Source organism: Malaclemys terrapin, chromosome 2 (assembly GCF_027887155.1).
Source record: "Malaclemys terrapin pileata isolate rMalTer1 chromosome 2, rMalTer1.hap1, whole genome shotgun sequence".
In the NCBI taxonomy this organism is placed as follows: domain Eukaryota; kingdom Metazoa; phylum Chordata; order Testudines; family Emydidae; genus Malaclemys; species Malaclemys terrapin.
In genome coordinates, this window is record NC_071506.1 from 202,977,570 (window position 1) to 203,002,712 (window position 25,143).

A 25,143-nucleotide genomic window follows, 5' to 3' on the forward strand; every position below is an offset into this window, starting at 1 on the left:
GCTACTGGCCTGGCGTGGTAAAGTGTCCTACCATGGCGGACGGGATAAGGCAGCCCTCCCCAGAAACCTTTTGCAAAGGCTGTGGGAGTACATGAAGGAGAGCTTTCTGGAGATGTCCCTGGAGGATTTCCGCTCCATCCCCACACACGTTAACAGACTTTTCCAGTAGCTGTACTGGCAGCGATTGCCAGGGCAAATTAATCATTAATCATTAAACACGCTTGCTTTTAAACCATGTGTAATATTTACAAAGGTACACTCACCAGAGGTCCCTTGTGTGCCCTCAGGGTCTGGGAGCATGCCTTGGGTGAGTTCGGGGGTTACTGGTTCCAGGTCTAGGGTGATAAACATATCCTGGCTGTTGGGGAAACCGGTTTCTCCACTTCCTTGCTGTGAGCTAGCTTCATTGTCTTCATCATCATCATCATCATCATCTTCCGTGTACCCCGAACCTGCTTCCCTGTTGCATTTTTCTCCATTGACAGAGTCAAAGCACATGGTTGGGGTAGTGGTGGCTGCACCCCCTAGAATGGCATGCAGCTCCGCGTAGAAGCGGCATGTTTGCGGCTCTGCCCCAGACCTTCCGTTTGCCTCTCTGGCTTTGTGGTAGGCTTGGTTAGCTCCTTAATTTTCACGCGGCACTGCTATGCGTCCCTGTTATGGCCTCTGTCCTTTGAGACCTTTTCTAATACTTTGCCATTTCATTTACTGCTACGGAGTTCAGCTAGCACTGATTCGTTTCCCTATATGGCGAGCAGATCCCGTACCTCCCGTTTTTTCCTTGCTGGAGCTCTTTTGCGATCTTGGGACTCCATCATGGTTACCTGTGCTGATGAGCTCTGCGTGATCACCTGTGCTCTCCACACTGGCAAACAGGAAATGAAATTCAAACGTTCGCGGGGCTTTTCCTGTCTACCTGGTCAGTGCATCTGAGTTGAGAGTGCTGTCCAGAGCGGTCACAATGAAGCACTGTGGGATAGCTTCTGGAGGCCAATAACATCGAATTCTGTCCACACTACCCCAAATCCGACCCGCAAAGGCCGATTTTAGCTCTAATCCCCTCGTCGGAGGTGGAGTAAAGAAACCGGTTTAAAGGGCCCTTTAAGTCGAAAGAAAGGGCTTCGTCGTGTGGACGTGTCCAGGCTTAATTCGATTTAACCCTGCTAAAGTCGACCTAAACTCGTAGTGTAGACCAGGGCTCAGTTAGGGAGTGACAGTCAGATTGGCAGGTGAGTAGAATAATTTAAAAAGCAGGATGTTGAATTGATTTGAGGCCTGCAATGGGAGAATTAGGAGGATATACAGCAGATGGTAGTCATTATAGCCAGATTAAGGCAGTACTGGCATTGGTGCTGGAACTAAGGATGCTGTGCCTCCTCCCCCCTCCCTCACTTGAAGTGGTTTCCATTATATGCAGGGTTTACAGTTTGGTTCAATGGCATTCAGCATCCCCACTATAAAAATTGTCCCAGCACCCCTGATTATGGGGCCATAGGCACACCATGACATGGGGTCCCCACGGCCCTGCCACCCACTTGAGTGATGTTTCTAGGCTCCCTCCCTTGTAGCAAGGGTTCCCCTTCCCTTGGGAGCAGTGGGGCAAATAAGAGGGGTCCTTTCTCCCTCCCAGAGTGGCAGGGAAAACAGCAGTGAGGCCCTCCAACATTTAATCTGGATATAATCATAGACAGAACAGCTGAATTGGGCTAAGCCCACTGTACTCTTCTCCTACCATGTGCAGAATCCTCTATGGGGCAGGTGTTGGCAGGGCCCTAGCCCCTAGAGCAATGGATGCAGTGGTTGGCTTTAAAAAATCTAGGCTATCTGAAATAAGGTCAAAGAGGGCAGGATAGGGCCAAGAACTGCAGAGAAATCCACTGGCGATGATACACTTGAGAACCTGGAGATCAGAGAGGATTGTACGGTGGGGGAATAGAGGGGAGGAGTGAGCAATGTTGGTGGGAGCAAAGAGAGGAAACTGGGACACTTAAAGATCTGCAGAAGTGCAGTGGAGATTAAATAGAGGCAGCAGGTTGGTGAGTTTGCCCAGACCTGAAGGTGAAAGGAGATGATAAGGGGAAGAAATTGGAAGAGAAACAATGTGAGGAAAGTAGAGGCCACAAAGGGAGGAGGCTGTTGGACTAGTAATAGCTGAACAGCTGGGGCAATTATTCCTAGTAGGGACAGAGAAATGTTGGGGGCAAGCAGACCTGGCCATTCCCCAGGTGCCCCTGTGGAAGTACAGCAATGTCTGATAGGTGGTTTCCAGAACTCTGTGGAAAGACAGCTTCCACATACAGAAATCCCACTGGTATAGCAGCTATGTGCATTCTCATGTGATTTTCTAATTTGGAGTGGGGGCAGAGGAAGAAAATTGTTGATCAGAAAAAAACCTGTGGATATCAGTAGTATTTGACCAGAGCAGCAGTGATCTGTATGAAAATACTGGACTTGCTGCAAAAACTGTGAGCATGTGCAGGGTATGAAATAAGTCACTTTCATCTCAGATAATCTAATCAACAGCTCTCTTTAGAGACTGGTTTGATGGGAGAAATTAACTCCATAAAAAGGTTTTAATAAACAAACACATGGTAAAATAATTATGTTCCATCACTCCATAGAGCACATTGTAGCAAAACCTGTTCCAGAGTCAACTAGATGGTTTCACTAATTTTATGGAACAATAAAAGTATTTTAAAACTCTCTCACTATTCAAACACAGAAGTAAGCTGCTGGTGGGCAGGGGATCTTGCAACTGCAAGATATACAAAAAAACAGAACTTAAATATTGTTAAGATTCCACTGGATCCTGTCAGTGTGGTTTAATTAACAATAACTATCCACCCCCTGTTTTGCTGCTAATGTAATCTCAGAAGCATCACACTAATTCCACTTACAGATTTTATGGTAACATTTTAAATTAAAATGCCCTGAGTACACTTAACTACACATTCAATGTGGATTTAATAAGGTGGTTATATGTTCATTAAGTAGCAATTGATTATTAACTCTTCAGCGTCCCACCAATGTGTACATTCAGCAAAGCTATGCTTGCACTGTCCTAAAGACAACAACATACTTTCGTGACCTGGCTCTTTAACACATCAAGCTATAAAACAGCTTGTTCCTTCAGTGCACACTATGAGACCAATCCGGCTCCCATTAGGGTAAATGGTAAAGTTCCACTGACTTCACTGTTAGCAGAATTGAGATCTATTAATGGCTTGCACTGAGGGATAGAACCAGAGTATACTGGGAAAATGCATTATCTTAGAAAACAGTAACTAACAAGAGAGTAACATTTTCTCCCATTTTAACCAGCTCTAATTAACATGCAAGAGTTGCTGTCTAATCTAGACTATGGGTAGGATTTCCAAAGGCGTCTAAATGGTTTAGGAGCACAAATCCATTTGAAAAATCAATGATACCTAAGCTGAATAGGGGAAAGTTTTCAAAACACAAATGACAGGTGTCTATCTGCCATTTGTGCTTCTCCAAAACTCCTCCTTAAATTCTTTGGAAATGCCACCATATGTCTGTTTTCAACCACAGTTTGAGCCAACCATTTTACTATGGGGAGTAATTGTCTTGGTAGCATTATTCTGTATTTCTTTTACTTGGTGATTACAGCAGCAGATTCCCATGTCTTGGGATGGTGTATGGGATGGACTTCCATTTTAAACAGCCCCTTATAAGTCTTCTTCCTTTGGCAAGAATCAGTATGGGAGAATTTACGTTTCTTAAATCCCTCAAATTTGCATCTCTCAACCTCATTCGTGGTCAGCCTTATGCTCTACTTCCTTTAGCCTCACCTCTATAAGCCTTCTATAAAAGTGTACCTTCTTTTGTATGTTGGACATGGGTCATCATTGCAGTCATAGTGTTCACAACTGGTGTAAGACTGCAACTTTCCGGGATTGTCTAAGCATCTCTTTTTTTGTGACAAAAATCAGTATCATTGCCATCTTCATAAAGTGTTGGCAGGTCATTCATTTCCATTTTATAGGAGGCATGCATTGCTTTGGTTTTATCAATATTGATATTAAGTCCCATAGATTTTGCAGTGTTTTGCAGCTCTCCCAAATTACCTGTAGTTGTTCAGTAGTCTCTCCAAGTAAGGCAATGTCACACATGTTTGAGGTTCTCTAAACAGGAATCTTTATATTTCACAACTCCTATTTTGGCCTTCATCAGTTTTGTTATCCGATAATCTACTCAATCATTAAATAATTTAGGTCAGAGAATGCATTCCTGAGTCTACTGAAAGCCAGTCTGTAATACAACCATTGACCCTCACATAGCTAAATGAACTGCGGTACAGTTCTTCCACTAGGCACACTAAGCTCTCGGGCACCCCATACTGGTGTAGCAGTATCCGTAGTGCTGATGGATATTCCTCTTTTTTTAAAATACTTTGTGATCTGAGGTTTAAAAAATTTGGTTAACTTTTTTCCTCCCTTATTACTCTTATGTGCCTCCTTTTAATGTCTTGCCTCCTGTCAGTACTGGGTGTGGGTGTGCCAAAATACATTGAGATAATCTGTTCTCCTAGAAATCTAGTGTGAAAGCCTGTTCTTGGGAGGTTTCCAATTCAGTTGTGAAGACTCAAGGATTGGATAGTTCAGGTAGCATTTTAACTTGGATGTATTTTTACTGATTATCTGAACCAAACCTCCAAACTGCTTCATTCATTACCACTACTTGGGGCAGTCTTATAAATGAAACCATGGTTTGAGAGAAAAAACATTTGAGTGCAGTCCCAAACCAAATTAGCATGAGCACTGGAAACCTGGTCATTTTAGGGAGTGTAATCTGAACAGATATTTATGTTGCAGATATAATTTACTGCACAAGGTGAAATTTTGTATAAGTCTAAACTTCAAAACAAGTTAATGCAAATACCCACCGTGCTTTGAGACTACAAAAAACTCATCATCTAACCTTAACCCAAATAATTAGTAACAAGAAGAAAAATGATCACACTAATAGGAAAATACAGAAAAGTTCTAATGCTACCCAAACACAAAAGAGCTACTGTCTATTCCCAAGTCATGAAATGCGCAGAAAGCAGGGTGGGAGTGGGAAAGCATCTGTAACAGCTAATTGAGCAAGTCCCCAATGAACTGCAGAAGATCAAATCTTATTGATTGCTGATTAACAGTGTGGCCGAATGAATTTTGTCTTGTCCAAAAACACAGCCAGAAAGAATTGTTTCTTCACTGAGTGACACACATAATGATTTATAGGAATGCTGCTGCTGGCTACTTTTCCATTCTTATTTGCTCAGACACAGAGACCATGCATCTGCATGCCTGAACTTTGGACCAATCATCCTGCCAGTTGCTTGCATGCAACTGATGGGACAATTAGGCCCCTCAAGTTTGGGGATGTAGACAAAAATACAATTATTTTCACTTATTCAGTGCAATTCCCTTGTGCATTTGAGATTCCTTTACTTAAAGGAGAGTTCAGTTTAATGGTTTCAGTGTGGGAAGAAGACCTTTTGTTAATTAAGTGTAGCATGTGTTTTTTTAAAAAAATCTTTCTACCACCAGTACTTCCCACCCTCAATGACAAGCCCTCACCTTTCCATTAAACAACCAAAGAGTTGTGCACACTCAAACATGAACAGGGTATCCAAAATGTATCTATTCATATGAGTTTTTTGCAGTGTTGTTGTAGTTGTGTTGGTCCCAGGATATTAGAGAGACAAGATGGGACCAATTTGGTCCAATAAAAGATATTACCTCACCCACCTTGTGTCTACTCCTATGAACTCCATTATGCTGCATGCTCATCTGTTCAATCACTTGCATTTAAGATTGTTGTTAGAACTCTCAGTTCCTCATTCTGATGCTGAATAGAAAAATGAAAACAATACTTTGCCAAAAAATTATCATTTGTACTGTGGTAGCACTCAAAGATCTGAAACAGGATTGGGGTCCCATTATGCCGGTTGCTGTACAAACAGATGGAAAGACATGCTTTGAAGATCTTACACTCTATCTACTGTATTGTATATAACAACCTGTAATCTACTTATGTTATTGTTTTGTAAACTCTCAATTACAGATTGTCCCAAAATAAATCCTTGAGCTTTGGGAAGTTTAGATTGAGATTCAGGTCTGAGTTCCATGGCTACTTCTTCTCTCGATTATGGAACAAGCCAAAACCCCAGCCCCCAAGTCCCCTGGTTCCAAACTTTGTGGCTATCGCTAATCTAAATAAAGAAAATAGAAAACTGAAAGGGCTGTGCCCTGGTTTCAAATGCTAAATCCAAAGCAAAACTATCATCAACAAACCATTTTAAATATATAGCATCCAAACAAGTTCAATTATACTTAGTTCGCTTTTCCTGCATTGGTACTTCCACCCTCCCCTTTCTTCTGGAAAAAGAAAATATTTTCCAGGTAATCTGACAAAAGAGACTGATAACTTTTTATTTCATATAATGTAGATGTGCTGTACCAGCCAAATGACCCTCTTTATGTCATCCTTCAATGAACTTGGCATCTGTTATAAAATTCAGGTTACACTTTCCTTCTATTAAAAACATTTTTCCACTTTCCGTGTCACATCAGACAAACTCAGACTGATATTGCCAATGTGTCTAGTCTGTTATATATAGTAAGTGGAATCTATAAACACTCACCTGGTCATCCTTTCCTTACATCCCTGTCAAAGAGGAGACATAAGCTACTGACTAGGTTCCACAGCGAGGAGAGACATGGACACAGCCTCTCCCACCTAACTAGGGCCCTGATTCATCAAAGCACTAAAGCACATGCTTAACTTTAAATCCTATTGAAATTGCTTAAGGGACTGACCCTGTACCCACTGAAGTCAACGGTAATATTCCCATTGAACTCAATGGTGCAGGATAAGATCCTCAGCTGGTGTAAATAATCATAGCTCCTATTACTTCAATGGAGCTAAAACAACTTACACAAGTTGCTTAATGTGGGCCTGGCTTGACATAAGTAACATGCCTCATGTTTAGTGGGCATCATCGGGAAGGTGAATGGAAGGTTAAGTTGTAAACAGGGGCTTGACAAGCAGTATGCTGGAGTCAGGATGTCTTTGATGCTAGGGACTATGGGACAAGGTAAACCTGGATTGTAAAGATCCACATGAACAGCACATGGACAGAACATGCTGTATAGGGATTGGTTCCTGCAAAATGACCAAGCTAATCCCAAAATGTGTGATGTAATGTATAGCAAACACAATGTAATGTGTAAAGGTAAATAAAGGAAAAGGTTGTCTGTGTAACTTTGGATGTGTGGTACACCCTATATCTACCCCCGACACGTGCATCTGATCAATTTAGCGTAGCTTTGCTGTCTGCCCAATAAAGAAACCTGAGTGATGAAATCCAGAGTCAAACTGAGTGTTTTGGATCCCAGAGAACTGCATGAAGTGTTCTTCCAGAACTGGACAAGGTGTTCATGATAAGCCGAATGGATAAGGTCTTGGAGGGAATCCCACCACTTAAGTGCTTTGCTGCTTCAAGGTTTAGGTTGGATAATGGTAATATATAATGAGAATGAGAGCTCTTGACTGCCCTTCTCTAGATACTTGCCTGTGATACAAAACAAGATGTTGACCATATAGCACAAAAATTGTGTTGGTTGCCTTTGCCGGACTTTGTTCACAAATCCATCACCAGATGCAACTGTTTCTAAAATTCCAACCTCCTGAGTGGTTCCAAACAATCTCCACTCAAAAAAAAAAAAAATCCAACACCCAGAAAAGTTTTTCTTTCCCCCTAACATGGTAATTTCCCCCCAAAAGAAGCCTGACTTCATCCTGCACCACTGACAAATTTAAGTCTACTTTCTCACAATCCTTCAGGGATAGAAACATATATTGGAACTATATACCACAGGAAAGGGGAGTTTCCCAGGTTTCCAATGGAATATGTAGAATGAGTGACATGTCTCCAAGTGAGGGACATAAGAGAGGTATGACGGCATAGTATGCGTTAAAGGTTTTCTTGACATTCATTTGAGACGACCTGCATAATTTACACATAGACTCATCACTCATGAGTGAAGTGAATATACCAAACTCATGTCAATCTTCATGCCAAACCACAGTACCATGCATTCTTTATCTGTCTAATATGTTACATAAAAACTGTGGTAAGGAACATTATTTAAGTTGTAAAATGAACTACTCAAAAGTTAAGAAATGTCAGATTTAAGGTTGCTTGTAAAACCCATGAAATCTAAATCCCCTGCCCCACCCCCACATGTGCAGATGCATTATGATACAGTCTTTAATGACAGGATCGTATACTATTTTTCCCACAGGACCACTGCTTTATTCAGTGCACAGGATGGACACTGTTCAGGGAATAAATTGGGGCTATGTAGTGAATGAGGCTTTTGTTTGTAGGATTCCTGCTTGATTTGCTCTAGAAATTGGAGATTTTTATAACACCAATTCCCCATAACAGATTAGCATGAAGTTAAAATGGTTCCATTGATACCATTTCTTATGTGAAAGTAACACAAGTATTATTACCTCATTTTACAATGGGGAACTGAGGCACAGAGAGATTAAGTGACTTGCTTAAGGTCACACAAGAAGTCTGTATTGGGGCTGGGAAATGAACCCAGATCTCCTGAGTCCCAGTCCACAGGCTTAACTACATGCCATCCACCCCCAATCCTCATTCTATTTAACTCCTTCTGGTTATTTTATTTCTATAGATACATTTTAGGTTACTATTTAACTCGCAATGGGAAAACTGCATATGAGTGATACCCATACTGCATATTAGAGAGCTTGGCATCACCCAATAGGATGTCAGAGTGCAAATACAGAAGATAGCTAGGGTAATGGTTTAAGAATGCTGCTGGCTCATCCTTCATAACCAGCAAGTTCATTCACAACGACATGCAAATTCAAGATTTAATCAGGTTAATCGGTTAAAGATTGGTCACTTACAAGAAATCATGCAACTGCCATCCCCATACACTCATAAAACAGTGATGTTGCTAGCTCAGTTTGTTAGGTTTGAATACTAGGAGGAAAAAGGAAATAATAGGGGATCAAATTTCCTGACCAAGGGAACCCAGGTGTGCAACAAATGCAATCATCTGCACAGACATGTATAGTAGGAAAGCATGAGTCAGGGGTCTTGCTCTAAATGTTGGCATTTTGTTCCATGCTTCAGCTGTATCCAATCTATGCAAAGAGTGTAAATTTCCCACTGGCTCCAATACCTTAGATGTAACATTTGCTTCAGGCACATGTGAAGCTAATGAATGGACTCAGGCCCTCCATAATAACAGAGCCTACCAAGTGAATAGCAAAAGCTTGCTAGCTTGGAAGGGCTGCTTGGGGAGCTTGCAGCTGATATAAAGCAACTTAGATGGCATCTACATCAATCATTCATCAGCCAACTCTGGTGTTGGAGGCACGTTGGGGACAGGTCAGTGTGTGCTTGCACTCCAGCAATGCTCAGCTGGCATACAGCCCCTCAGAAACCAAAGCCAGCTGGCATAAGATAGAGCAACCCATCAGCTGCTCTAACTTACAGTGGAGCAGTGCAAAAATCAGGATGTCAAAATCATCACCCTAATTGCCTCTTCCCATCTTGCACAGAGCATATCATAACACAGAACAGAATATGGGCCACATACTTCAGACATTGGAGGAGCCAAATTTGACAGACTCAGGCCAAGGCATCATCATATCACAAATGAGGATACTTCTGTAAAGACCATGCAGCAGGAGCCCAGCCCTAGGTGTCTATTTGCCTGTGCAGTCAGTGCACTGCCTCCCCTCCTGCCAGGCAGATGTTGTAATGGAATCCATGTCTCTCTTGTGACATAACAGTAATTTTCCCACTTGAGGTTAGGGATTCAATGAACCCAAAATCTGAAATGTAGGTTCTCCCACTCCTAATAAATACCAAGGGAAGAAGAAATCCTACATGCTTCCTAACCCACACCCCACTCAGCATTAGCTACTGATATTAAAATGTTTTATTAGCTTGCCCTGCCAATGTATCCAGGACATATCATCTCTGTTCCTGAGGTCACATTCCTTGTGACTGTGCTGGCAGTCTGAGAGAGAAGCCCAAAGCCCGTAAGTGCCATGTCTGAATTCATGGGCTCATATAGCTTGCAAACGGGGATTACAAGAGCAGGTGGTCAGCTCATTAAATCCAGCCTCCTCCTTTCTCACCACCCTCTCCCCACCCCCAAACTTTCTGGATTGGGAATGAGTGTGCCTAGCCTTTTAAAAGCACACCAACTGTACTGCTAAACTCTTACATGCATTTGGTGTAAGAGCTCAGTGACAAGAATCTGCAGCTGTTCAAGGGATGATGAGGTGGGTGAATGGTAGCCAGAGCTGAAACGTCTACCTCAATTTAGAGGCCTATTATTATATGTATGTGAATGCAGAGGAGCTGGGGGAGGAGAGGAGAGGGACAGGAAAATAGAAAATCAAGTTTTTCACCTTTCCCCTCCCCCAGCAAGCAATAAAATATTCAGGATTGGATGGTGATGACTAACACCTATATGAACCAAGCCATCCTGAGAACTTAAAACAGCAATAAAAATAATGTTGCCATAATTAAAACTTCTGTTTAAAGTGGATTATCAATACACTATCAAATGTTAAAATACACAGCTCTGGGGACATGGCTTTAACCTGATTTAAAGGGGTTTATGCTAGAGGGCAAGATGAAAAAGAGGTGTAAGATGGTTTGTACATGAAATAGGAGCACTAGAGAGGGCATAGGACATTCACGAATGCCCAGTTACTTTAGTTTTATAGGCCTTTCCAATTTGCCAACAAGAATACTAGTAACCCCCCCCCCACACATACATACACACGCACCAGCACAAGCCTTTTGTGCCCCCTGTAACCAAACAATGTTTATAGTGTTTAGTGTATAACATTCAGTGTTTTAGTTTTCAACATTGCAAGAAGAGCTGGGTACGTGCTGAAATTAAAAAAAAAAATCAACTAGTATTCACTTATATTTAAAAGTGCAGGTGCTTTGGCTGTTTGTGTCCTTTTGTGTTTGTTTTCTGTGAACATCTGAGTGAACAAGTGCTATTGTACTAACATTTGCAGAAAGTGAATTTTAAACTACCACACCAGTATGCACACCAGAAAAGGCAAGTTTTATATGGGATGGGACACAGATTGACCCAACAGGGTTTCTACATCTTTAAACTCCTTAGAGTTAAGTCCTATGGGGCTCCCAGTAGGCCTGTGCATTGGGATTTGTGAGGGCAGGGCAGGAGCTGTTGAATACAGCCAATAAATCCACTGGCCTGTGTAGTGCAAAGGCACTGAAGCAGTGTGGGCTGCTTCTGGCCTCAAAGCTGGATGTGTCTGTTTATGTTGAAGTGGAGAGTTTACAACAAATTGTTTTGTTCAACTGGCAAATTTACAGCAATTTCCTCTATTTAAAAACAGTTATGCCAGGGGCACACCATTTGCCACACATTGTAAGTATGCAGCTTCTGTAAGAGGAAATGTTTTTAGTGGGTAGAGCAGGGAACTGGAAGTCAAATTTCTTATCCTAGCCCTGCCACTGGCTCAGAGTTTGGCTTTGACAAAGTCACTTATGTTGTGTGTACCTCTATTTACCAATGTATAATATAATTATTTACCTGCCATACAGGGGTTTTGTGAGGTTTAATTCATTAATATTTATAAAGAGCTTTGAGATATCAGATGACAGTTGCTATGGAAGTGCAAAGCACTGTTAAAACACAAGAAAAAGATTCAACACCCATGCATACTTTGCTGGTGGTTTTTGATTTGTATTTTTAATTATCCTCTTGCAAGCTCGAAAGTAAATACCACTCTACTCCTTTCCTCCTTCCAGACTGACAAACACTAATTCCTCTCGCTGCTCCTTCAATTTCTAAGGGGGAATAAGGTAACATAGTGCATACTTGCTTCCTTGTTTGTCATCAGCATTATTAATGTTATCAATAACGTCAATACAGTTCTTGGCACAGGATGTGTTGCTAATATGACTTTGCTCCCTCTGCTGGCTGCTCTGTGACTCTAACAGCAAAAGTAACAATCTCTGCAACGTTTTTGGTACCTTTTCAGTCAGAGAGTTATGCACAACTAAATACAAAACCCAAGTCTATTCCCTATCACATTATAACGGTGCTAAAGTAAATCAAATTTGTGCCTAAACTGTCAGTGTCCCTTTAACTTTTCCCTGGTACCTTTGTGGAAGATACTTTTACCTCTAAAAATAAGTTGTGGTATTGATTTGTCTGTATTAAAAATTAATTATATTCATTTGCTTTGCATTGCATTAATTGTGCCAGGAAACCATTCCCACATCTTTACTGTCCTAACACCTGGGTACACCCTTTCAGACATTGCATTGTAGATGAATTTGACATGTACTGAGTGGTAAGCAATCCCTTTCAAGCATTAAAAAGAAAAACAGACCTGGAAAATTTTCCTGCACAGATCTGCTGATGACACAGTTGTCTTTAGTGTGGCAGGTGCTCTGAGAATCATACTGTTTTAACATTGACTTTAGCTGTTTGTAATAAAGAGGTTATTTTTTATGACTTTCATCATAGGATATTTCCCTGTTGTGAGAAGAGCTCGCTCAGTAGTTTGGAAATGCCAGATTCTGCCCCCTTGTCCGTATGCCTTATGGTACAGTCCTTAATTATATGATCACATGCTACTTTTTCCACAGAACCCCAGCTTCTCTCAGTATATAGGATGGACCCAAGGAGGTAGAATTAAGGTTGCCTGGACAACTGTAAATCTGACATTTCCTAACTGTTGAGTACTTAACTTTGCAACCTAAATAACTTTCTAATGTGTGTGCGCACACACAGTTAATTTGTAAGGCACAAGCTATGGCACTGGCTCAGGCACCTGCTATGACTCTGTTAAGTGAAAGCAGAACACTGGGACTGGAAAAGACACTGCAACCATATTCCACTGCAGCCATGACAACAGCAAAGCAGCTCAGAAAGGGTCAGGTGCAATTCAAGCTAGATCTTAATTATTTTTCAAGAACTGGGTCAAGCATCTCTACATTTAATGCTGGGGGTTGTATTTGTTTCTGGCTTTAGTCAACCTTCACTTGACATCTCATACAACTTTCGTAACCCACAAGTTGTTTTCCTTACTTGCTGGGATAAGAGGAACTGGAGCTCAACACAATTCCCAGACTGAAAAACTAGAAGGTCTAGGGAGCAGATCTGAAAACAAACTCTTGGAGAAATATGTACCCCTCTAATTGCAGATGATTCACTTAGGTGAGCATTCACAAGGAATATGGGGTTGAGTGAGGGGACGTCAATGTGCAGTGAGGAGCAGGAAAAGGAATAGGGTTATACAGCAAAATTATTTTGTTGAGTAGGTAAAGGCCTCACCCGCTTATTACAGTGTGTATCAAGCATTGCCAAGTTGGTTTCGGGGGGGGGGGGGGGGGGGGGAGGCGCAAGCCGTCTTTGTGTGCTGGGACTCAAAGTATTAATAGAGTTCTCTTTGATCTGAAGACTGTTGCTAGAAGGAAGTGTCAGCACTAGTCAGACGGGATGGATTTATGGCTATAAGCCTAAACTATACATTGTTCAAACACCACTGGCCTTCCTTCCTTCCCAGTGTTTTGTAAGTAGAACAGTCTAAAATGTGGTTTGTACCACAGATCTATGTAGTTTATTTGTAACAGATTCAGGCAGAGAGTAGGCAGAGACGTTGTAACTACTTTAACAAAAATACTAAAAGTAAATACTAAAATAAAATACTAAAACTTCCCAACAGCATTTGCTGTGAGCTGCTGGCAGGTGTTATGTTCATCATCTCGCCCTGTAGTTTAGAGCCAAAGTCACAGAATGTTTCAGCTGAAGAGGAAAAAAAAAATCCAGACACATTTCCCAACCTTCTCACAGACCTATCACTTTGCTGTGGGGGATTTGGAGGTTTTTTTATAAACCCTGGGTCAAATTCAACCGTGCAGTGTGAGCAGTTCTATTTGTTTCAATACATTACTCCTATTTACATGGCGGTTGGATTTGGACCTGTGACTGCGGCTATGCAAAATAGCTCTGAAAGAATAATCACAGACTAGTACTTCAAAGGCATAATTTTGCTCTCATTATTTTAAAGCTCACAGATCAAATCAGCCATAGACGGCAGAGGGCTCCTTTTTAGCCTGATTCAAAGCCCATTGGAAGTCAATGGGTACCTTTCCACTTTGGATCAGGACCTTTGACAGAAGGATAATAAATCAGGACCCACCTACATCCCTGAGCCAAAATGGACCTTCCCATGTCTGTGGAAGAAACTTGTACAACAGAGCTTCTACGGCAATCATGGTGCAGCCATATCGGAGTGTTCTATCTAATTAGGCAGAGATGTGGTAGAAAGGGGAGAAAGAGAACACATGATGACATGCTATAAACACTGTATTGACCTTAGTTTGGGATGACCTCACCACTAAAGACTGGTGAAGCATGTCAAACCAAACAAGTGCCAATAAAACCTTTATACCACACTATTTTGTAGGTCGTATATACCACATGTGTTATAGAAACAACTATTTTAGGAATGTTTCAGAGAGATTTTTAATAAAGGATTTTTGATATTCCATCACCTGTAAAGCCAGGCACCTTGATTATTAGGAGCCCAACTATACAAGGTTCTGGGGGAGAGGAAGTTCATATAAATATAACTATAAATACGACTTTTAAAAGCTGGTAATATACCTAAAGGCTACTCAACCTGGAATTTTTGTTCTATGGGAAATTCCAACATTTTGAAATTTGTTTTTGTTCTTAATAAAAAAAAAAATGCCAAGATTTAAATGTTTCCCACAAAATGAAAATTCAAAAATAAAAATTGATTTGGAACCATTGAGATGTTTCATTTTGACAAGGCAAAAGTGTTTTCTTTCAATACATAACATAGCACAATATAAAATACATTATATGTAATATTAAATACAATAAAATTAATATTATATTATACAAAACTCAAAATTAAATGAATCAAAATAAGCAAGTTGAAATGAAACATTACAATGTTATCGAAACAAGAACGGAACAATTTGTTTCAACTTTTTCCTGTAAACATTTAGTTGAAATAGACACATTCCTGCAAAATATTTAGATTATGATAAACATAATCCTGCATTTTCCCCTGGAAAACTGCTTTGTCAATACAGTTTCAGCTAGCTTTACTAAAAATGTCACAAAGTTAAACTCCTTTACCTTAAGCCCATTCAGGTGTAGAAGCCAATGCTGAGTTCCCCCATTTTGAAGCTGGGAATCGTCTTTTCCCAGTGGAGGAGATAATTATTTATATGAGAAATACCAGAGTTTGGTGTAAATCTCTGTTAGGTTGATTTTTTTTTAAAGAATGGTTGCTCATTAAAGCTGATGGCAAGTAGGCAGGAAGTGTTAAATCCCAGGCAGGTGAGAAAGTGAAAAGTACACAATAGATTTATTCATACATGAGGTCACAGTTTATCACATGGATATCACCTTTACATATGTAGTATACCTGTATATATATTATACGCATTTCATTCACAATTTAAATGCAGCCCGCAATGAAGTGAAAGGGACCTCTGGCAATGCACATCAACTACACAATACTTCAAGAGAGAGCATGAATAATACTGCATACAAATGAAACAGCAGGGGGAATTCAGGAAGACCGAAAAATGTACTTAGCCAGTTGGAATTTGGCCAGTGACACATGGGCTAATACCTCTAACTTCTACAAAAGGTGCCATGGGATCTTTACTGACAGCAAGTGGTCAGGACCTTGGTTTTTAAATAACCTAAGGAAGTTTAGTCCTCATTATGTTTCAACAAGATCCACATTCTTTTGGAATGGTACAGATTCCTGCAGACTCCAAACCAGTGATGTTAATGATTCTTTAGGCTTTCCTTGCTGCCTCGATGTCTCACTCAGTTATTAGCAAGTTTATAAAAAGGAATACCACACATACACACCCCGGCTATATACACAGACACACACCCCAACTCCACTTCATACCCCCAACTTAAGTTTAGTATTTCTTAAAGCGGTTAGCTCAACCTGTTAATAATCATAAAGAATTCTACATTGTGGCTTTTTCACGGTTTTCCCACTCCTGGCTTGATTTTTGGGTTTGTTTGTTTTTTTTAAGAACACATTAAAACCAAGACCCTCCTCTTGTATGGGTCTGCACGTACAACTGGAACAATTTCTTTAGAAGATAAGCATGCGAGGTTGTGGTAATACAGCAATCATTAACAGGTGCACTGGAAGAGAGTCACATGAGGTCATGAAACCCAGTGTCAAAATCAGGAATTCTTATGCAGAGCTAATGTTCTCATCAAGAATGTTGAAGAAAATGTGATATATGATTGAATATATCTCTAAAAATATTTATAAGCTAAATGTAAGTGATATAGAAACCCTAATTCCACTCTCAGAAGCGAATACAGATATTAGAGGAGGAGTCTATGTGCCCACTGATGCAAACATGTAAATCCTGTTAGTATTAAAAGGAAGCACATATGCATAGGAGGGAAGGGTAGACCCTCAAATGTTTCAATTTCAGGGTGGTATTTGTTACCAAACTACTTGTCAAACATACTGCAGGACTGCTCTGCACAAAAATAATCCTGCAAAATCATCAGATCCCATTGAGCCAGAATGTACAGTTTTTAACTGAGCAAAACTCACTGGACTAGATTCTCTGCTGGTGCAAACTGGTGCAGCTTCATTGACTTTAGTGGAACTATGCCAATTTAAACCATCCAAGGATGTGGCCCTTGACTTTACTGGTCAAGGGCCACATTGGGTGGTAAGGGTGTTTAAGTGGTTGGCTAAATCAGGGCATAGTGCTCAATGTGCAATATGGTGAAATTATTGTTGCTATCGAAATGTTAACTTTTGCTTCTCTTGACTGTTACTATGGTGTTAACTCTAAAAAGGTTGCATTAAAGGAGATTTTTGCATTGATCATTTTTTACCCCGTTGACTGGTCCATTTAAAAGAATACATTCAGCAAACGCAAGTCTACACACTGGATTCTTTCATGTACTAAATGCTTCAAAATACTATGAAAAGGTTAAAGTGAAGTTTTTGTACAATTATTTTTTAAATAATTAAACTGACGGCTTCATAAATTCCTGCCCTCCCTCCCCTATTTTTGCCCAAAGGTCTCCCTTTTCTGACTAATATCCACAGATTGCCATGAGTTGCCGCAAACACAAGGCAGTCCTACCTTGCCATGGAGTCACAGACTTGCTGCATCAATCCATTGACATGTATTTGCTCAGTGAAGCAGACACCTTGGAGGAAGTCAATATCTGCTCATTATTTCAATGTTTTAGCCTCTCTATGACTCGTGTCGGTATAATACAGGAAATCACTAGCAAATTTAAGGGAGATTTTCCAGGATGCTGAAGAAATGGGTTATGAGCATCCCTGCCCCGCCCCAAACACAAATCACTTTAAATCCCAATTATATTTATACTGGCAAAGGTTCACATTAAGAAGTGATGAGGTAAATACCAGAATACTACTCCTAATACAATAATGCCTAGAGCAGTGGTTCTCAACCTATTTATCATTGCGGGCCACATATGTGGCCCACAAAGTGTTACCTGGGCCGCAGGTTGAGAGCCACAGTGCCCCCAACCTAACCCCTATACCCAGTACCTTCCAACCAGAGACCCCTCAACAGAGTGGGGCCAGGAGTGGAGAGCCGGGCGCAGGGTAGGGGCAGGGATCCCGACTCTGGACCCTCCCCGTATGGGGCCAGGACGCAGCTGGCAGCCTGGACCCCGAGCCCACTGTGCAGCAGCCCGGACCCTGAGCCCGCCACACAGCAGCCCGGACCCTGAGCCCGCTGTTCAGGGCCAGGTGGAAACCGGCAGCCCAGAGCCCACAGCCTTTAGCACGCAGCTGAGCTGGGCCTCAGCTGTGTGCTAACTGGGCAGCATGCGGGCCACAGGTTGATAACCACTGGCCTAGAGGCTCCAACCAGTTTCAGGAGCCCATTTTGCTGGGCCCTGCACAAAGTCATAGAAAAACAGTACCTGCCCAAAAAATCTTACAATTTAAAATCGATAGAGGATGGGATAAAGGGCAGTGTTATCTCCATTTTACAGGCATGGGACTGGGGCAAAGAGAGAATAAGTGACTTGCCCAGGATCACACAAGAAGCCTGTGGCAGAGCCAGGAACCAAAGCCAGATCTCAAGTCCCACATCAATATTTTAACTACAAGATATCCTTACTCTCTAAATCCTACAGTATATTTTGAAACTGAATTTTTGATTACATCATCCCGTGTTAAACAACCTAATTACAGAGACGCATTCAGGAACTCACTGCTGACCATAGCCGATGCCTCATTTCTAAGCAGGGCGGGCTCCCGGCACCAGCTTACCAAGCAGGTGCTTGGGGCGGCCACTCCGGAGAAGGGCGGCAGGTCCAGCTGTTCGGCAGCTGTTCGGCGGCAATTCGGCGGACGGTCCCTCACTCCTGTTCGGAGCGAAGGACCTCCCGCCGAATTGCCGCCACAGATCATGGCTTTTTTTTGTTTGTTTTGTTTTTGTTTGGCTGCTTGGGGCGGCCAAAACCCTGGAGCTGGTCCTGTTTCTAAGACAATTAAAGAGGTCCCTTTCTGCTACAAAATATAAATGGTCAGCAGTTTGTCCTTTCTGTCAAATGAATGGAACATTCTGTGTTACATGTACACTATTGTATATAGCCAATACAGGAACTTCATTGCTTCCTAGGCCACTACACAGCAGGCCAACTTCTGACCTTGGATGTGGATGTGTGGCTCCCATTTGGCCCTGTGTATCTTGCATATGATACATTTTGTATTTACTAGACCTGAGGCTAGGGGTGGTATATATTTTACATAAGAGAGAGGTTTCTTAACAGTGTTACAAAATATATGGAACTTTGTAGACCTATACTGCACATTGAGTCAATTACTGAGAAAAAACTGCCGGCATCGAGCTACAATCACTGCTAACATACTGTTAACAAATGGAAAAAATATATTAAAAAGTAACTTTCTGAAAAGGGGGCAATGGCAGCTAGCAACAGCAATGTCATTAAAACGATGGAAACAGCGAAAACAAAAATTATCTACTCTGTGCCCATTATTATTTTCATGAATAAAGTCATTGGCTTTATCTCGCTTACCTCTAGAAACCAATTGTATCTACAGTGAGAGCAGACATATGGGAACCCTATATATGTATCTTGACACCAGCAATAGCTACACTATGGAACTTCATTAAACTACTAGGGTCAACCATCACCTCAAAGTTAACCATGCAACAGCTGTCAAGTCCTGGCATGCAATGTGTTGTATTCAAGCGCCTGAACTAGCATTCAGGAAGGGCATGGTATGACATTTCCAGTTAACTCAAAAATGAACAAGTAACCAAATGAATCATTTTTCTACTATTTGCTTTAAGGAGCTTAGTAGATTGCATCATAAGACCATCTGCTACAACTTGGATATCAAAAGCAAAAAGCTTCCACAGACCTTCTTGCCAGCATGTCTGAACCTTGTTCTGGAGGGATCACCTCAAGGAATGAGGATTAGTTTAGTCTTCAGGCCATTCAAATCTTCAGCCTCACTGCCAACAAGAGTGCCAAGGGTGCCAATAGGCTTTTTAGTGGAGCATCCACTTGAAAGTGCATTGAGACAAAAAACTCATTTCACCTGCAGTGCATAACTAAAGAGCCATCCAAGCATAACTTTGCTGGATTTAAATCAATGGCACAGAAGTGAAAAAAATCCCAATCACCTCAGTCACGAGTCCCAAAATATATAGTGGGTTTTTTTGTGCCACATGCAATTATTCCTTTAAATACAAACACTAATGTGCTACTGTGGTATATACAGGTTAGCAATCCTAGCATTATACAATCCTCACACAGTATTTTAGCTTCCTTTTTAAGATTTTTCTAGATAAGCATCTCTTGAAAAATAAAATGGCTGCAGTTTGCTGGCAGTTAGGGGATGACCATTTAACCCCTCTGTGTTGGGCTACTTGTAGAATTGTTGTCTGTACAGCAATTATATGAATCAGATAGATGAGTGAAAAATGTATTTTTCACTCATGTGGCAGGTGGCTCCATACAGATAGATGTGCTGGTGACTTTGGAACCATCTTTCACTCTGTCATCTAGTATAGTTATCCTGCTGATTGACTGCCAGGTCTCCCTTGTCATCTTGGAAGCCTATAATTTTTTTCTTACCTTTGATTTTGAGGAATTTTCCTTCCTACTGTGAACAAAGCTGTCAAGAATAAAAGTTTCATTATTAATTCTTCATCTGGTCTGTATGCAAGCTGTATTGTGCTTGGAGAAAAATGTGTCCCTCATCCCCCAACTCTTTTATGTTTTTACATATATATATGTATATGTATATGTAAAAACATAAAAGAGTTGGGGGATGAGGGACACATTTTTCTCCAGATAGATAGATATATCTATCTGTCTACACATGTGCTCTAAAACCCACTGAACATGCTGGTAGTCTGTTATTTAGCAGAATGAATTTTCTTTGTTGGTCAGGAGTAGAATAAGATATCACAGGGTCTTTAGAACACAGAATAGTATATTTTTAAACTATTATGCACACATTACACATTTCTTCTCCCCAGGAATACATAAGAATAAAAGACTAAAATGATAATGATGTAATATGAGTAGGTTTACTTTTGTTTGCAGTTGTAGCCGTGTTGGTCTCTGGATATGAGAGCAACAAGGTGGATGAGGTAATACTTTTATTTCTCCAACTTCTGTTGGAGAAAGCAGCTTTTGAGCTCCACATTTCAGGTTGGGGAAAGTTAATCAGAGTGTCACAGCTAAATACAAGGTGGTACATATTTATAAGCACAAGAAGTTAACATATATTGCAAGAAACCATTCAAAATGAAATGGACAATTAACATTTCTTGTGAACCTTTCAGGATCCATGGGTCCAACACATGTCTATCACAATGCACAACACGTACCTTATCCAGGGCACTAAATGCCCCAACAACAACTATGTGAATGAAACTAGATAATCACTACGCTCTTGAAGGAACTCACGCAGGAAAATGATAAAAGACAAAGACACCACATCACCTGTGGGTGAACACTTTTCACAAAGCAATCATGCTGTATCTGACCTCTCAGTCCTCATCCTCAAAGGAAACCTGCACAACACTTTTAAAAGACAAGCCTTGCAGCTTAAATTCATAACTTTGCTAGACACTAAAAATCATGGACTGAATAGAGACACTGGATTTATGTCTTATTACAACAATCTATCACACACACACAAACACACTCTGCAGCTGCCTTCCCCCCTACCTGTCCCGTCCCCCCCCCCCCCCATGACTGAAGGGATGTTAATGGGCCACTTCACCTTTAGAGGCCCCTTGAAATGTGTTAACTACTTACACTAAACAATTTGTTCCACCTTGTATTTAGCTGTGACACTGGGAGTACCTTTCCCAGACCTGAAGAAGAGCTCTGTGTAAGCTCGAAAGCTTGTTTCTCTCACAAACAGAATTTGGTCCAATAAAAGATATTACCCCACCCACCTTGTCTCTAACACTTCTGGCAATCATAGGACAAAGGGAGTTGGTGGGTATAGACTGTTGTAATCAGACATAAAACCGGTATCTCAATTGCATCCTTGTTTTTTGGTGTCTAGCAGAATTATGAATGTAAGCTTCCAGTCTTGTCTTTTGAAGGTGTTTAGCTCCCCACAGACCAGGACACACCAACTCAAAGTGACACCAGACCCTGCCAAAACAGATTCACAACCTGCAGACATATCTCCACTGCTATAATGACAAATACCACCTACAATACACCTTTCAAGATCCATGGGTTCCACATATGCCTATCACAACATGTGGTGTACCTCATCCAATGCATTGAGTGCCCCAATAACAACTTTGTGGGTGAAACCAGACAATTACTATGCTCTCAAATGAACTCACACAGAAAAATGATAAAAGACAAACACACCATGTCACCTGTTGGCAAACGCTTTTCACAAAACAATCTCTCCATCAGTCCTTGTCCGCAAAGGAAGCCTGCTCAACACCTTCAAAAGACAAGCCTGGGAGCTTAGGGCAAGTCTACACTACAACATTAAATTGAACTATGTTAGCTCTATATACAGCCACCACAGTAATTACTGTGGTGGTTCATGTCCACACTACCCTCCTTCTGTTGGTGGTGTGCAGCCTCACCAGGAGTGCTTTCACTGACTTAACTGTGGGGCACTGACAGCTGGAGTCCCCCGGCCCTGCAGCCAACAGCTGGAGTTGTCAACCCCGCGCAGGGCTCACAGCTGAAGCCCCACTGTCAGCTTGGGGCACATGGACAGCTTGGGCTGTCAGCCCCGGGGTGGGGGGGCTCCAGCTGTGAGCCCTGTGTGCAGCTGACAACCAACAGGAAATGTAAGGGCTTGTACACATTACCACTTATGTCAGTATAACTTATGCTGCTTAGGGGTGTGAATAAGCCAGCCCCCTGCACGATGCAAATTACACCGACCTAAGCGCTGGTGTGGTTGGCACTTCCACCGACATAGCTACCAGCTCTCATGGAGTTGGTTTTATTATGCTGACAGCAGAGCTCTCTCCTGTCACCAATGACCGTCTTCACAAGATGCGCTACAGTGGCACAGCTGCACTGTCCCATCTATTGTTTAAATATTCAAAGACTGTGGGTACGTCTATACTACCCGCCGCGGGTAGTGTTCGATGTATCGGGATCGATTTATCGCGTCTCGTCTGGACGCGATAAATCGATCCGCTAATCGATGCCCGTACTCCACCTCGGCAGGAGGAGTAAGCGGAGTCGACGGGGGAGCCGCGGCAGTCGACTCGCCGCCGTGAGGACAGCCAGGTAAGTCGAACTAAGATACTTCAACTTCAGCTACACGAATAGCGTAGCTGAAGTTGCGTATCTTAGTTCGAACCCCCCTCTAGTGTAGCCCGGGCCTGTGTCTGTTACTAAAACTACTTCTAACTAGAAACAAAGCCGCCTAAATGGTATGAGATTTTAGTTACTGTCACTGTATAAGACCACTTCATGACATTAATTTGTCAATCAATTGTTCAGTTAAAGTCAACCCACAGCTCTGATAGCACTGCAAGGAATAAAAACATCAAGTGCTCAAAGTCAAAAACAAAGCCGATTAGCTCCATGGAGACTCATTTCTGAATCAGACAATGTGGCTTATTGGTCCCACAAAAGGTTGCAGTATTAGGAATGTCAGCCTTGTGACACAGAACACACACATTTAGAGGTTATCTATGAATAAAAGTAATTGACGACTGTGTGGGAAATCTATTTCCAGCACGCACAAAGGAGGCGTAGAGGAAAGTAATTTACATTGTTGTGTAACCTACCTTTCTTTCAAGTGTTTCCAGTGCAAATAAGCAAGGGGTTGGGGTGTCACAGTAATATTTCTTTGATCACAGTGTACAGGCACTTCCCACATAATGCCCCAGTTCACTAATTCATCCCTATTCAGCAAAGAACTTCAGCAGGTGCTTAAGTCCTATTGAAATCCATGTCAACCGTAGCATGCCGTCAGTAGCTCTTAAGCAGTTGTTTAAGTGTTCTGCTGAACAGGGAGGGACTGAAACATGTGCTTAAATGCTTTTCTGAATAATTAAAGGTGGCCTGAAAACCAAAATAAAGCTATTCTGCAAAAGTTACTGAACTCCATGAAAACAAGATAAAGAAATCAGGGTTACTAAGTGGGTTTTCCTAGCTCAATTTCCGGGGTTGTTAGTCAAGCACTTTTCCTGAGCACTCCATGCAAACCAGACTTGTTGGTAGTAACTGCTACAGCTGAGACCAAAACTATCCTTACAAATGTGGTGTGTTTTTACATCAACATCTCGATCAACAACCATAGGGGAGACGAGGCACTGTAGTGTTTACCTCTATGTAGCTAGTCAAGGTAATTCCCAGGTGGGGCATACAAAGGTTGACCTCAGCTAACTACATCCAAGTAAAAGCATCACATTCCTTGTCTCCTGTTGGATTTTACATTGAGATAGTTTTGCAGTGCAGGCAAAGCCTACAGTCATATTTCCATTTTAGCCTCCCTTTTCCAGTTGCTCTGAACGTCCTCAAATTCTTCTTGGATGAAATTTCCTATGCTTGGGGTCCACCCCAAACTATTTTTCTAAGTTTGAGCAAAATTGGCTTAGCTAGTTTAGAGTTATTATTCAAACAATTATTTTATGCAGAAAAAAGTTTAAATTCCACAAAAAATAGAGGAGGGGCCCTCAGATGGCAGACAAGTTAAGGCTCCTCCTTGAAGGTGATGTTGATCAAACTCTAACATTCAAGAAAATCTGCAGAAGATATTCAATTCCAAAATCTCTGCAGACTAAACTGGTTTCAGGCTGTTTTATTCAGTTGTCTCTTACTGTCATTATTAGTATCATGAAAGCACTTACTGGCCCCATTTGACACCAGGGTCCCTGTAGTGGTTCCAACTCACCACCTGGGCTCCTCCTGCTGGTCATGCTGGGAATTAGCTCTCTTGGACCATCAGGGAATCTTTTACTAGCAATGTCTCACTCGCTGCTACTTCCACTCCCTCCACCATCTGGGCCCACGTTGCTCCCGGACCGCGGCATCCTCTTCAGGATACAGCCCTCCAGCTGTGCCCCAACCCGCTGACTCTCCACTTTCGGGGGACAGGCAGTCCTCAGTCCTTCTACTTGTCTCAGCAGCCAACTGCTGTCTCTAGTCTAGCCCCTGGCTTCAGGGGCAAACTGCACTCTGAATTTAGGCCATTCTCCGCATTGGCAAGTAGGGGTAAAGGGGATGGGGGAACCCAGGCCTGCCCACTACTCTGGGTCCTGGCTGAGGGACCCTATAGCTGGCAGCCACTTACTGCCCTTCCTCCTATTCCCACTGCCTACTTTCCCTGGGCCACTTCCCCCATAGCCCTAGCGCCTTTGTGCACTGTGATTAGCCCCACTGAAGTCAATGAGATTGTGTGCAGCAGGGCAGGGGCCTAGAAAATGATACTTCATCTCTTAAAAAGGGTAAAGGTTAGTAATATAAGAGTCACTGCCAGATTCAATTTGAATGTAGATTGACTTCAGTG